This window comes from Prionailurus bengalensis, chromosome A2 (genome assembly GCF_016509475.1).
Source record: "Prionailurus bengalensis isolate Pbe53 chromosome A2, Fcat_Pben_1.1_paternal_pri, whole genome shotgun sequence".
Taxonomy (NCBI): domain Eukaryota; kingdom Metazoa; phylum Chordata; class Mammalia; order Carnivora; family Felidae; genus Prionailurus; species Prionailurus bengalensis.
In genome coordinates, this window is record NC_057348.1 from 140,659,953 (window position 1) to 140,676,499 (window position 16,547).

The 16,547-nt window shown below is 39.9% G+C and overlaps 1 pseudogene; it reads right to left on the minus strand.

Annotated features, from left to right (window-relative positions):
- Positions 1-4,881: 4,881 nt before the first annotated feature.
- Positions 4,882-13,592, minus strand: LOC122488325 (annotated as a pseudogene).
- Between the last annotated feature and the right edge of the window lie 2,955 nt (positions 13,593-16,547).

The following is a 16,547-nucleotide window of genomic DNA, read 5'->3' on the forward strand; positions in this document are numbered from 1 at the left end:
ATCTATATTTAAAATGTGAATCAAAACTCATGGCCAAGATAGTATTTTGATTTTATGAGCACAGATTGCTTTTTTAATGATTAAATTGAACTTGTGATTATTATTAATTGCTAAACAAAGGATATGTTGGCTAGCACCTTTAATTTAAAAAATTGTAGTCAGGATAGTGTTACTTCTAAATCCATTGATATCACATTTTGATTTTGAAAATCAAAATAGAATATTGGTTATTAATGTTACAGAGAATTTGTTTTGTAAGATGATATCCAACTTTGTATTATTATTATTTTTTTTAGTGTTCATTTACTTTTGAGAGAGAGAGAGAGAGACAGAGACAGAGAGACAGAGCATGAGTAGGGGAGGGGCAGAGAGGGCCGGAGACAGAGGATCCGAAGCAGGCTCCGGGCTCTGAGCCGTCAGCACAGAGCCCGATGCGGGACTCTAACTCACGGACTGCGAGAGCATTACCTGAGCTGAAGTCAGTTGCTTAACCGATTGAGACACCCAGGTGCTCCCCAACTTTGCATCTTCTAATTGTCATGAATCTATAGCAAATATCTTACATACAGAGAATGTATATGTAGAAGTAACAGGTATCTGCTATATTCTTGGCTCAATCTATCAAAGACTGAATGTAAGGCCTATAACACTTAGAGGCCAGTTTTCCACTGAGACAAGTGAAGATTTAAATAATGCCAATTCACTGCAAATGAATGTCTTTATAAGTAGTTTTTAATTTGTAATAAACATGTCAAGAAATTATTATGGTAATAAACTATCTTTTTAAAAAGTTTTTATTTATTTATTTTGAGAGACAGAGCACAGGAAGGCAGTGAGAGAGGGAGAGAGAGACGATCCCAAGCAGGCTTCACACTGTCAGGACAGAGCCCAATATGGGGCTCGAACTCACAAATGGGGAGATCATGACTTGAGCCTAAATCACAGTCGGGCGCTTAACTGACTGAGCTACCCAGGTGCCCTGGTAATAAACTTTATCTTTTAAAATGTATTATCTTAAGTGTATTTGTCTGTCTCAAGCACAGAACTACGGATTTTAGCCATTTCATCTTGACAGTTTGTTCGAATTATGCTTTATAAAAAGGTAACCTTTAAACAGTGATTATCCTGTCAACTTGGTACATGGTTTAATAGGTATTCAGTACAAGTATAAACAATAGGCTTATTTTCTTTCATTCATGATGGTCTTTGATAATCTTGTGTGCTTAAATGGCCTTATTTCATCTGAACATGCATTCCCATCCTTCATGAAGTATTTACTGAATGTTTACTCCCTGCCAGGCTTGGTATTAAGTGTCACAGATTTAAGGTGAAATAGCATGGCTCTTGCATCAGTGAGTTTGTCATCTATTTGAAGAAGACAGATATTGACAGTGGGAAATGACAACACAGTCTGTGATAAATGCTATTATGGAATTTCTGCATGCTCTGGCATACAAATAAGAATTTGGAGGTGCCAGAGGAAAAATTCAAGGATGTCATGAAAGAAATGATGTGTCCACTACTCAGAAGACTGAAGAACGGTTAGAGTGGGGGCACAAGACAAAAAGAACTTCGGAAAGACTGAGTGTAGTTTTTACTGTGGCATACAGTAGATGATGACCAAATGGTGAAAACTTTTGTCTGCCAAACGAAAGTTTGGACTTTACAAGGAAGACACTCCCAGACTTCTTAACCTGCCCTGTTTTTCCATGCCTACCTATCACAGTATGCTCCATTTATCTGTTTTTACTCTCCATCACCTCCCTATAATGTAAGCATCATGAGGGCAGCTGTTTGGTCTACTTTCCTCTGGTGAACAGTAGCTGGGACTTCGTAGGGACCCACTAATTATGTATTAAACAAATAAAAGCCAATGGGGAACCACGAAAGAATTTTTAAAAGTGTCCTTTTATCAAATTCTTATTTATTTTAAAAAATATTTTAAATTTTATTTATTTTGAGAGACAGAGAGAAAGCGAGAGCATGCATGAGCAGGGGAAGGGCAGAGCGAGAGAGAAAGAGAGGGAGAGAAAGAATCCCAACAGGCTCTGGGCCGGCAGCACAGAAACTGATGAGGGGCTCAAACTCACGAACTGTGAGATAGTGACCTGAGCCAAAATCACAAGTCGGACCCTTAACTGACTGAGCCACCCAGGCACCCCACCACTAAAGAATTTTAAGTGCGGGAGTTGTCATGGCCGCTTTTCACAACGTAGGCCCTCTTGGACCAATGTTGCCCTTTTCCTTAGCTCTGTCTTTTATTCTCGCCTCCAGTCACAATTCTATTGTCAAAACCATGTTTTCATAAGTAAACCATGAAAAGAGACAATTTGATAATGATCTGGGAAGGATACTCTATATGGACTAGTTTACTTAGAATACATAAATGGCTTTCAGATGATCAGGACTTAGAAAGAATGGAGGCTGCAAGACAAATTGGAAAAGGCATGGATTCTGGAGTTGGACAGTTGTAAGGGCAAATCCCAGCCTCCAACATTTATTTACTCACTATACAAGCCTGAAGGAACTAACCTTCTATTCTATATAATGGCAATGCTATATACTTTTTAGGATTCTTGAAAGGATTGACTAATATAATACGCAGAAGGTATTTGGCCTCAGAACTAATTGTCTAAGTGTCTGTAGGAGGAAGGAGGTGGATATGTTTTTATTGGGTGTGGGAAGGTATCTGTATTGCTGTTGTCAAGTGGAATGTCAAAACTGTAGACTTCTTCCATAGCAGACTTGGCCATGAACCCAGTAAGAAAAGAGACCACTAAACAGAAAAAGAGAGTTAGCAGGAACAATTTATGTAATACACAACTTTATATACGATCAGGTTTACAGAAGCAAAGTTGGATTTCCTCTTAGATCCCGTATTTTCACTAGGGATCCTGTTTGTATCTGAGACACAAATGGTATCCCTGCTCTTCAGGAACTTGCACACTGATAGGGATGATAGATATGTCAACCGAAATTGTCCATAGAATGTGGCATATACAAACATTTTAAAGATGGGAGAGCTATAGAAACATAGTTTCATCCTGTTAACAGAGTATGCTAAAGGAATTGAGCAAGGTAGCTTCAAAAGATGCGGAATTCATTTGTTAGATACAGATTGCATCCCTAAACTCTCAAGTGTCATACAAAACCAGTCTCACAGGTACAGCAGAGGGCTTAGTTTCAAAGTTATTAAAGAAGGTACCTGCTTTTATTTTTGAAAGTGAACTGGAAAGAAGTACGGATATAAAGTAGACCGTTTGGTTTATTATAGAGATACATTCTACATTGTTGGAAGAAAGCAGACGTTTACTAAGAGATCATGAGTAGTAATTTAAGGGTACTTGCTGAGTAGTGATGAAGACAGGAAATGGTGTTTAAAAAAGAAAAAAGCTCTTGGGGCACCTGGGTGGCTCAGTCCGTTGAGCTTCTGACCTTTGATTTCAGCTCAGGTTATGATCTCACAACCATGGGATCTAGTCCCACATTGGGCTCTGCACTGGATATGAAGCCTACATGAGATTCTCTCTCTCCTTCTCCCTCTGCCCCTCCCCTGCTTACATGCACATGCCCCCCCTCTCTCTCTCAAAAAATAAAATAAAATTTAAAATTAAAAAAAAAAAACTCTTGGCAGTGAACTTTGGATAAATATATCCATCCAGGAGAATTCATTGTTGGATTCAATATAGCAAACATTTGCTGACATAAAAGTGGCTAACAGGAAAAATGACATCCCATAGGAGTGATTAGGACAAAACAAAGAGTAGAAGTCCACAAAATGAGAAATATTTCCTAAATGCTCATCTTTATTAATGAGGTAGTCATGAAAGAAATTAATTTCCCCAATTTTTCTATAAATTGGCTGCTGGTAAAGTAATAGTGATCTTTAGATGGCGTCTGACCTATTAAGGAAGAGGACAGTTAGGTACATATTATTTTGTGTAGATATTTGAGGACTATGAGACATTTACTTGCCATGTAACTTCGCACTGCAATGGAAGAGTGACTTCTGGCCTATATCCCTTCCACCCCACTCCCAGCTAAACTCAGTGAAGGCAAAGTATGTGCTTTGGATACTGTGACATAGCATACTTCTTGGTACAGGGAAGGTGCTTGATAAAAAGCTGAAAAATGCAGGGGTGCCTGGGTGGCTCAGTCAGTTGAGCATCTGACCTTGTCTCAAGTCACGATCTAGACTTCAGCTTAGGTCATGATCTCACAGCTTGTGAGCTTGAGCCAGCGTTGGGCTCTGTGCTGACAGCTCAGAGCCTGGAGGTTGCTTCAGATTCTTTGTCTCCCTCTTTCTCTCTGCTTCTCCCCCTTTTGTGCTTTTTCTCAAAAACAAACACAAACCAAACAAACAAAAAAACCAAAACAAATGCTTTTCTTTTTGTTCATAATTATATGTTTTCTCTTTGTTTTTTTCTCCTCTGTTTGCAACCAAAGAGAGAGGGAAGGGAGGAGGTGGAGAGAGAAGGTGGGAGAGAAGAAAAAAACTCATCTGCCCAGATGTCACAAATGTCACAAATGTCATTGCCTCTTCTTGCCTCAGACTTCCTTTAAGAAGTAAAAAGGATGAAGCCTCAAAATGGTGGTATTGTTTGGGATGTGTCAAATCCAATCTGCTGTGTACTCACAGGTTATAGTACAAAGTCACTAAGGTCTTAAGGTAAACTCTTTGAGGCATTAAATTTCCTGTAAGGAAAAAGGAAAGTTTTTTGTGATAGATCTTACTTCTGTATGACTAAACTTTGTTTAATATTTGATTCAAGATGGAGCTGTAAAAGTACTCAAAATGATTCAAATTATTATTGCACATTTTAAGCTTCAATAATTAAAACAATTTTTGTTTAAAGTCACAGGCAGTTTATCTTTCTATGACTAGATTAGGAGGGGGAAAAATGAAGAACCCACTGGTAGCAGGAAGAAGCAAGAGACTTCTAGGGTCTGGCATTTGATGAGATATATCTTCAGTTGCCGTACATTTCCATTGTTTTTCCATGGCAGAACATTTAGCAGAGAGAGCATGCATGCCTGAAGCCAGGTTACTCTCATGTTCCACAACGATGTTGTTTGCAGGGTTATTATTGCCACATAGTTGGCTGTGCCCCCAGACAAATGGGGTGCTGGTCTGTTTCCCCCAGATCTTTATCCCAGTCTCCATCCCAAGGAGGACACTGCCATTTGCTCTCAGCCAGAGAGCAAGGTTCCTGGTTTGGTTGACAACATCCTGCTCAATATGACTTTTATCGTCATAGCTGAAGATATGATGACTGATTTGGCCAGATGTACCTGGTGGCGAGCACTGAAGGGACAAGTCAAAATGGTCGAAACCATTTTGCTTTCGACATCAGGATGATTCTTTCTGCACTTGATAAGAGGGTAAGGAATCCTTTAGGCTCTGATCTGGTGGTTTTTATCACAGGGGGATTGTCATAGCTTTTCATGGTCCAGGGAATAGATGTAAATTTCTTCCAGGTTGGAAATGAAGGAGCGGAATCCAAGGGCTGGGTGGAGACACGCTCTGCCTACAGTCAGTCCCTTTCTCCTCACATCCGGGCCCCAGCAACGCTCACTTCCATCCCGGATGTTAGCAGGTGGGGACCTCACTTCCTGTAGCTCTAATAACTTTTTTTTAAAGTTTATTTACTTGATAAAGGAGGTGGATGGACAGAGAGAGGGAGATGGAATCCTAAGCAGGCTCCACACTGTCAGCGTGGAGCCCAATGAAGGACTTGAACCCACAAACTGGGAGGTCATGACCTGAGCTGAAACCAAGAGCTGATGGCATAACAAACTGAGCCACCCAGGTGCCCTTCATAATTTTGTTAAATAGAATCACTTGTACAGTCTTTTGTATTATGCTGTTCTAAAATCCTTTTTGTTCTTACAAAGTCATTGCTGCTTATGGTGAAATAATACAAAATTACACAGTGGAAAACTAAAAGTCCTCTTCCCTCCTCTCTCTACCAGTGATAACTCCCGGTTACAGTTTCTTCTATGTAATTCCAGAAATTTCCTAGAAATATAAAAGTGAATGTGCGTGTATACTGTTAAAAGATAAACTGAGGCATATTAAAAATTGTAAGAGTTTATTTGAGCAAAAACTGATTCAAATCGGGCAGCACCAAACCAGAAGTGGTTAGGAGGGCTCCACAGACAAGGACCAGGGGAAAGACTCATACAGAGAAAAGAAGGGAAGCAAGAAAGGAAATTATTGATTGGCTAAAGCTTTATGCCTATTGGCTGTTTATGACTGGTTGTCCCTAGTGTTTTAATTTTGTGACTTTGAGGCATTTGTAGGTTTAGATTTTGGTTTGCCCCTATAGGCTGCCACCGCAATACAGCCACATCAGTCTAAGGGCATTTTTGTTTAATTTAACAATATATTTAACATAAATAGGCCTATGGTGTCCACAATGGTCTACAACTTGCTTTTCCCACATGACAATGTACTCGGAGTATCTGTAGTAACCACAATGTGCTTCACTGTACCCTATCTGGCAATTCTTTTCAAATTCTTATTGTTGGACATTTCATTTTCTCAAGATTTTGTCTCCTCTATCAAAAATGTAGTTAGCATTTGTATGTATATGTGTGTGTGTGTGTGTATGTATTGGCACACTTTTGCCAGGCTGAGGTGGAATTGCTAATTTAAAGGGTATGTGCATTTCCATGTAGACAGACACTGCAGAATTCTCTTCTAACACGTCTGTTTCAACGAAGGAACTCAGCAATAGCGAATGAGACAAAGAAAGTTTTCCTTCCCAACACTGGGCATTGTCAAGTTCTGTCGTTACCAATCATTCATAAACTTGGTTCTTAAATACTGAAGTTCATGTTTTTTCATAGTTTGTTAAGGGCATTCTTTTTTCTTGCCAAGACGTTTCTTTTCTTTTTTTTTTTTTTTAAAGAGTAAAGCTCGTTTTGTTTCTCATTTATGCCCAGACTCTATTTTAGGAGATTGTTGCCATTTCTGAAAATGAACACAGACTTTTTCAGACATCAACCAATTATAATATGAAACAGGAAACCAAAGACCAGGTTTTAAAAGAACACTTTATTTCTTTTGCCTATTATTTTTCATGGGGTATTTGGCTTTAATGATCGTTAGTATATTTTAAAAGTACATTAGTCACGAAGAGCTACAAATTCCTCTACCCACTGAATCTCATTGTTTTCATGAGCTATACAGCCATATGAAGTTTTGGCAAATAACTCTTTTGTAAGAAGTATCTTTTAAATAAAATAAGACAGTTTTTCATGGGAAGCCTAACCCCTAGTAGGAAGATACAAGAATAAGCTAATCCCAGTTTAAACATTAGCAAGTTGTTGACTTTGGGTTAGTCCCTTGCCTTCTCTGACTTTGTTTCCTCAAATGTGAAAAGCCAGTTTTTGAGAAGACTAGAAAAAAATAAACAAAAGTTAGCTAGTGCAGTGCTTGTCATCAGAATGGTAGGTACTTGGAAAGTGATCGTTATTTATCTGAAGGCTTTATATAAGATCCTGAGTTTTCCCTCTACTAGATGATTTAGAGTTTACACTTGGAATCTAAGACTGGCTTTAAAATTTTCATTTTGAGGAGTATTGTATTCAATAAGACGTATTTATAATTGTTCTTTACTTAAAAAGGTAAGTAGGTTTGATTTGATTGGAAACAAATTGCCTACTTCTGGCACAGGGAGTTATTAGGCCAATATGCAACTCTTATCAGAAAAAAATTAATACATCTAGGAGTTTCTGTCTTTTGACTGATGTGCTGTGTTTCTAACTAGACCCTATAAAGTTTTAACACATTGTGTTAATCCAACTTTGTTCACTTACTTGGTTTCCAATTATTTCATCACTACAACACATTTTTAATAACAAACTTCAGAGTAGAAGGTAGCACATACAGTTTTTACTGAAATATATTTCTTCCCCCACACCAACTTGCTAATCCTAAATAATATATATAAGAACAAGGATGGGCTTGGGTTAATATATAATTATGTAATTTTGGAGAACATATCATTATGGATTACTTTATTTTTCTCTTAATTGAAGATCAGAGAAAAGATTTCTGGGTTAGTCATTTTATAAAAGTAGAAAAAATCATTAAGATTATAGTATGTAGTATATACATATTTTTGAAAGTTGAGCAGCCAAAGGTATACTTCCTGCATCATATACAAAACTTAAATCCTTGAATGGTGAGAGATTTCAGTGACTAAAGATTTTAGTAATGTCTCATTCCCATTTGATGTTAAGAACTAGCTTTCCTGAAATTGTCAATCACTGCCCGATCACTCTTCATAAATAAGAAGAGCTTCCATTTGTTATTCAATATTTAATTATATGTTTTACACACAACTTCCCATTTATTTATTTATTTATTTATTTTCGCATGAGGAAACAGAGCCTTAGATGAAGTGCTTCTCCATCGTCACATAGGTACAGCTGCAAAGAAGACCCTGGTGACTTTGACTTCCAAGCCTGTGCATTCTGCCATTACACAATACTGCTCTCCCTTCAGGTTAGGAGATGAAATAACGGTACGTAGAACTTAGGGCTGCTTCCGATTTCTTCTTTTTACTCCGCAGCACCATCTACCAACTACTGAGAATTTTTCTGAGTGCTCGACCCAGAGCGCAGGTGATCAAGGGGCACTCAGTTTCAACTGTACTTTCAACATGTAACTTTTATGGATTAAATGGGAAACTGGCATTCAAAGAAAGAGGGAGACTGGATAGGCTACCACAAGTTTGCCTCATCCTGACGTTCGTGACACACAGTGACAAACTGTACATTTTCAGCAGCAGGGAGAGGCGCATAACCGTGTCAATCCCAAGGCCTTTTCAACAATTCCATCTCTATGTCCTTGAAGCTTTGGTTTCAGAGAAGAGAAATGATAACTGGTCACATGCTAGTCCATTATGTCACCAGGAGAAAACCAGTCATTTTATCTTTCAGATAGAACATGAGGTATTAAGATGCTAAAAACAGAATATAAATAATGGCTGGTGTGTGGTTGCTTTAGAAGTTTTATGTCTTTGAGAGATGATTCTCTAAAAATTTGCTTACTTATAAAACTGATTTTCAAGCGATTTTATTTTTCTTCAAGTAACAAATTTAATTTGGTGAGTATTTTGGCAGGGAGAGAAATGGTGGGTGGGAAAGTTAGTGATCATATCTTCCTGTGATTGTTTTATGTATTCCCGGTGGATAAGCTGAGCAATTTTTTTAAAATGTAGACTCTAATATACTAGTCGTGAAACAACATGGTGTATGAGAGAGACCGAAAGAGAGACAGAGACAGGGATGGAAGGATAGCAGGATGAAGAGAGCAACAGAAGATTAGTCAAGTTCAGGGAAGTATGGGACTTGGTAGGAGGGGGAGTTGAGGCTGGAGAGGTAGATAGCAGTCATATATGAGGGTCTTCTGGGCTATGCTAATGAACCCCAAATTAATCCTTTAGGCAGCATTGAAACGGTCAGATTTGTATTTTACATCTGTGGAGAATGCCTGTGTGGCTCAGTTGGCTGAGCGTCCAACTGAGTGTCCAACTGTTGGAGATCAGGTCACGATTTCAAAGTTCATGACCAGAGCTCCACATGGGGCCCCGTGCTGACAGTGCTGCGGAGCCTGCTTGGGATTCTCTCTCTCTTCCTCTCTTTCAAAATGAATAAATAAACTTAAAAACAAATCCGTGGAGAAGGTGAGGTAAGGAGATATGGGCTCTTTGAGCCTAGAGGCAGAAAAACCAGTTGGAAGGCTGTTGCTATTATCTAGAGCAGAGACGATGACGTCTTGAACTTCAAGGGAAGTTTTAGGGATGGAGAGAAGAGGAGAGAAATAGAAATCAATAGATTGCTGGGGTGTGGGAAGGTTAGGGAAAACAAGGAATCTGATGTGACACCAGGTTTCTCGCTGGGCTATATGCCATCCACTCCCAAGAAAGGAGCAGGGATGGTGAGCAGTGTGGGGATTCATTTGAGCATGTTGCATCTGAGGTGACTGTGAGGTATCCAGAGAGTTTTGTTGTTGTTGTTTTCATTTTTGTTTTTATTAATTTTTTAATGTTTATTTATTTTTGAGAGAGAGAGAGAGAGAGAGAGAGAGCAGGGGAGGGGCAGAGAGAGAGGAAGACACAGAATCTAATGCAAGTCCCAGGCTCTGAGCTGTCAGCACAGAATCTGCTGTGGGGCTCGAAGCCATGAACTATGAGATCCTGACCTGAGCCGAAGTCGAACGCTTAGCTGACTGAGTCACCCAGGCACCCCTTTATTTTTGTTTTTAAGCCATACGATTTGGAAGCTCAAGGGAGAAAAGAAGGGCTGTGTCATTAATAAATAATAATAATAGTCGGAGAGATACAGTATGCCTAATATTTTGAGAAGATAGTGTCTGGAGTCAGACTACCTGAGTAATGAAGAACCATCATTTACTGACTGTGTGAGTTTGAGCAAGTTGCATAATTTCTCTGTGCCTTAGTTTCCTCATCTGTTGTGAGAATTAAATGAGTCGATACATGTAAAGCTTTTAGATCAGTGTTGGGCACATAGTAAGTACCATACACCGGTTTGTTGTATTGTTGTTATTTTTAATTCAGCTCTCATTTATTGCACACTTGCTCTGGGCCACACCTATGCTGAGAGCTTAGAGGCAGTTTCTCGCTCACACTCCATAACACCTTGTGATGGTGATACTGTTGCGATCTAAAGAAACTCAGACCTCAGGAAGGCTGATCAGATTGCCCAAAGCAACCCACGAGAAGTAAAGGGCACAGCCAGGATGCAAACTCAAGCCTGAAGGACAACAGGAGTCCAAGGCCATTAAGGTGATACCTGAAACCATGAGAGGGTATAAAGGGAGAGGAGCCAGGAAACACCCACGTTCCTCCAGAGGTGGGAATAGGGGCAGAGAAAAGCAACTGAAGACTTGCTGTGCAAAAAGCAGAAGCAGGTTAGCCAAGTCGATTGTAGCCGGAGCCCAATAAAGTAAGGATTTACTTTTCAGGCTGCTTTTATAATTCCTCCTCTTCCTCTACCCCTCACATTGAGATTTTACATTTTACACTTCTGTGCATGAAAAAAAAATTACTAATTAGACACACAAATCTTGACTCCTATACCAGAGGCATCACATTATCTGATAGACTTAAAGTATGATGGAAGAACTTAAAACTTTGAAGCTCTGAGCTGCTGATCTATGTTAGAGCTGAAGAGCTTTCTCCTTCCTTAGGCGGTGGTCATAGGGATTAATAATCCTATCTGCCTCTGTGTCCCAGTTCAGTGTTACTTCCAGGGTCCCCTTAGCCTATTTTCATGGTCTTTGTCTGGAGTTCCTGGGATTTATTCTGTATATATGTTCTAGCTTGCTAAGGCTGCCCTAACAAAGCACTGCAGAGTAGGTGGTTTAAACAACAGAAATTTATTTTATCACAGTTCTGAAGGATAGAAGTCCTGAGTCAAGGAGTCCACAGGATTCGTTTCCTCCAAGGGGCATAAGAGATAGGTCTGTTCCAGGTCTCTCTCCTTGACTTGTAAATGGCCATCCTCTCCCCGTGTCTTCCATCCATCCTGTATGTGTTCACATTTCCTCTTTGTGAGGATGCTAGTCATATTGGATTAGAAGCCACCCTAGTGATCTCATTTTAACTCGATTACCCCTGCAAGGACCTTGTCTACAAATAAAGTCACATTCCGAGGTACTGGGGTGGGACTTCAATATATGAATTTCGAAGGGACATAATATGGCCCACGAAAATATCAATATCCTAATGATGTTTACTTTAATCATTAAAGACTTTGACTTTGAATCCAGTATGGAAATGCAGTACAAGTAAAAAAAAAAAAAAAAAAACATATTCTCCCCCACCATTTTGTAGTATCAACGAAAGGAAACAAATTTTCATTTTACATCCTCCTAGTCAGATTTTCCTTTTCCAGGCCATAAAATATTTAATAAAGAAGCTTTCTTCCTTGTCTTGATGAAGAATAGAGATTTGCACTCAGTTTTAAAATTAATTTTCATGAGTGTACCTGCTCATTCAGCCAACTCTGTCTCTTGTGGTCAACATCCTTTAGGGAATGGGAAAACCATAACTACCATGACCAACATTCTGGGCATTAATTGCAGTCACTCTCCCAGGTGCTGTGGAAAGGGGGGCAGATTATAAAGATTCTCTGACCTCAAGATATGTTTAACTTCATGCTATTATTCTTAACCCTTTTTGTATCATAGAGGCTTTGGGAATCTGGTGAAAGCTAGCTTTTCTTCTCAGAGATATTTATATACAACGAAAAACAAAATTATGTATATAGCTGCTTTTGTTGCATTAGATCAAAACACTTTTATAAAGAATTGTGCCTTTTCCATACTCCTTTACATGCAAAATTAATTTCAGGCAACTTTCTAAAAAAATAGGAAGAAGGAAAGAAAGACATCCAATGTGCGCAAATAAAATTAAACCATAAAGTTTGTCTTTGCTAAAAAATAAACTTCAATGAGAAGGCATCTCTCCCATGGCTTGAATGAGAAGCTGAAATTACTGAATAGTGTCTGGCGTGACGTCTAGGTACCTTTCTGTAGGCTTTCTGCTTTGACGGGAACACAGGCTGAAAAGCTGCGCTCACAATGGCATGTTGTAGCAAACAGAATCAGTTCATGTTCACAAAAGACACAGTGGGCTTATCATAAGAGAACGCCAAGATATTCCAAGATTATCTGACGTGGATAGTGGATTTATGTTGTTTAATTTCCACTGGCTTCACATCACTGAGTTTCGTCTTCAGCAACGGAATGCTGTTGATGTCAGCAGAGGGAAGATTAAGAGTTCATGTTTCAATTTTCAGGTTGTCTGATCAGAAGTACTTTAAAGAGTTGCGGGGTTTCAAGTTGTCAGCATATTTCTGTATCACAGATTTGTAAAAGAGAAGGAGTTCATATTCTGCTTTCATTTCATGAGAAAACATTTTGAAAAGGCAATGATTCAAGGCACCAGCATTAACAAAGTTGATACCTTACCATAGACAAGCAGGGCCAGAGAAAGCAATGGGTGTAGAACTTACTGCATAAAGATTCTTCCTCTAAGCTGTGTCACAAGCACCACAGATGTTCTGTCTATTCACAAAGTGCCCAACGAGTTATATTTGCAGAAGAAACTTCTCAGCATTTCAAAGATATTGATGGATTTGAAATTTCTGAATGGACTTGCTAAATAGGAGTTTATTTTTGAAGGCATCAGCTGGCTGCATAAAGCAGCTTCCAATTCCTCCATTGGATGCCTCAAAACATTATTTTTAAAAAGTCGACCATCATGGACTAATTTCATTTTTTTGGAGGTACTGCTTTAACCTGTCTCCTTTGCCCCAAACCATATACTAACTTGACCATTTTGGGGGTACCCAGATTTTACCACTTACTTTGTTGTTATTTTAAGAGCAGGCTGATTCATTAGGGCCCACCCAATTTTGGTAAAGTCTTGCCTTTTCAACCCTAGTCTTCTTTTCTTAGAAAAGATCTACACTTGCAAATTTTTGGAAGAAAAATTATGAGATACTAGTCCTGCATTTTTGGTTTCGCGTTTCTTCCACTGACAAGAAGTCATCCTGCCAAAACAACTCAGGCTGTGGTGTTCTGTCACACGTAGGAGGAAGCAGAGCCAAAAAATATTTGGTATTCCTTCCTTATTATTTTCTTTGACATTTTCTAACTTGAGCCAATCCTGATGTAAACAAAGACAGATGCTCATCATCATAATGGCAGGGCACATATTTTAATTCCTACCAGTGGAAAGCTGTTCTGACATATGCCAACACTGATGAGGATACAGGTCATGTCTATAGGAGCAGCCATAATAGACACAGAAATAACGTATTCACTAAGGTGTTTGGGGGAAAAAATCACATAAAAATTACTGTTGTGTGTGCATTTCTGTCTCAGTGTACGTTCAAATGCATATCCATATGCCTGATTCACAGACCTCCCTCTGATGCCCCCGCCATAGACCCCAGGTTAAGAGTGCTGGCATGAGTGGACCGTATCTTCAACGAAACCCCAAATCCAGTGTGAGTCCAATGGTGGGAGAGACCCCCTTTCCTGGTAGTCTTAGAAAAGACCTCATAAGTCCCCAAGAAGATAACATTGGAGCTACAACTTGAAGACTGAGCAGCAGTTTATTAGGGTGAGAAGAGGACCAAGATAGAAACTGAAAAGGGAAATGCCATAACCGGGGAAGTTCCGGTAGTGCGCGTGGATGACTCTGAGAAGCTAAGGGTTATGTCGGAAATGTTTAGCTATCAAGACAGAGAAAACTACTCAGGCTTGAATTTGAACTCTGCTATTTTTCTACATGACCCTGCGTAAGTTTTGTAATCTCCTTTTATCTCCATCTCCTCGTTTTTTATTTATTTATTTATTTATTTATTTATTTATTTTTTCTCAACGTTTTTATTTTATTTTTGGGACAGAGAGAGACAGAGCATGAACGGGGGAGGGGCAGAGAGAGAGGGAGACACAGAATCGGAAACAGGCTCCAGGCTCTGAGCCATCAGCCCAGAGCCTGACGCGGGGCTCGAACTCACGGACTGCGAGATCGTGACCTGGCTGAAGTCGGACGCTTAACCGACTGAGCCACCCAGGCGCCCCATCTCCTCGTTTTTGATATGGGGATGGCAGATGAAAGTCAGCATGTGCTGGGACCTTGTATTTGTCCAAATAGGATTTCTTTCAACCCTCCTTGCCACACCATTTATGGACACCCGATGAAAGGGGATACAGCCACCCTCCCCTTCATTTAGGGTAAATAGCGATGGTAATAATAGTTTTGGTAATTCTAATAGCTGGAATAGAACGAGCCTATACTCTCTGCATGTGTTGTATTAAGTGTGTTGCATACATCATCACGTTTCATTTCATAACATCTGAGGTAGAAGCTGTCATCGTGTCCATGATGAGGAAAATGAGGTTTAGATAGGTTGAGACATAGCCAGAATTCCTCAGAGAGCATAGAGCCAGCCTTATGTCAGGCTCTTTCCTCAACCTACCCTGTTTTAAATTTCCTCCTAAGCTAGTCTTCTTCAATTATGTCCAATGAGCTCCAATTATGTCCAATGTGCCTGTACACACCCTCTCTGGTCAGCCTCTCAGGCTGATGCTTCCTTTGGATGGTCTAGTCACATTTGATTGACTTCTTTCCATGAGGCTGCTTCTCAGACCATCCTGGCTGCACACACCTCTGTGTGCAAGTGACACATGTCACCACTTGACCTGGCTGCAGGTCCTTATGTGTCTGTGAGAGGGAATTCAATGCACTGCTGAGCTACTGTCAAGACCAAGTAAAATGCTTTCCCCTGGAACATGCTAGCAACGAGTGCCCCTGTTACCTCTGAGTGACATAAAATTGTGTTAAGCAAAAGCTGTGACTGCCCCGGGTCTCACTTGTATGTTGAGAAAATTGAGCATAGGGGAGGACAGAGAACAAGAGGGGGGAAAAAGGAACAGCAAAAAATAAAACATTTTCTAAAATGGTGCTCATGGAGTGGAGGCTAGGTGCTTCTCTGGGATCTATACACACACATGGTGGGTTTCTTTTAATTTCTTTTAAGGAATTTTGTCAGGTTATAATCAACTAGGGAGCTTGTCCTGCCTGAGGGAAATGACTCCAGTTGGAGCTAGTTTGACTTCACTGTTTACATTTCTGAATTTCCTCCCTTGTATCTTCCTCTGTCAATGAGCTTATCTACCCAGCTCAAGGTTATAGGAAGAAAGTATCTTACTTGATATCTTAGTCTCTTTGGGCTGTTATAATAGAATTCCACGGGCTGGGTAGCTTATAAACAACATAAATTTATTGCCCACAGCTCTGGAGGCTGGGAAACCCAAGATCAATGCACCCGCATGGTCATGTTTTGGTGAGGGCCTCTTCCCGATTCACAACTGGCCCCTCCTCTCTGTGTCTTCACATGGTGGAAAGGCTAGGGAATCTCTCTGGAACTTTTTTTATCAGCACACTAATTTCATTCATGAGGGCTCCACTCTCATGAGCTAAGCAACTCCCAAAGGCCTCATCTACTAATATCAATCTGTGGGGGAGTTAGGATTTCCCCATCTGAGATGCAGGGGGACACAAACATTCAAACCATGGCAGCTAATTTCTGCCATTTTTGTTTATTTAGGTTGATTATGTGAAGTAATATGGTAAAGAGTAATAAGGAACAGAAGCAGATGATTGATCTTGGGGCCTGCCAGCCTCAACTTCCTGACCACGCCACCACTCTCAAGATTTGGGCTAAGGGTGCCGTCAGCCACAGCCCTGTAAACCTCTTGGACTCATTCCTGATTCCAATTTGAAAACTGTCTTATGCTCCCTGCCACGGTGGATGTAATCTTTCTTCCTGCTGAAGATAGTATATTGCAAGTCACCCAGATGGACCTTCTGGGTAGCATCATCTGCTTTTCTTAGTGTCCCTCAACCACGTTTTGACTATACAATATATTTTTGGTTAGGCTGTATGTCACAGGAAACGTTACAGATATAAATGAGCAAGTTACTTCTTTCAAC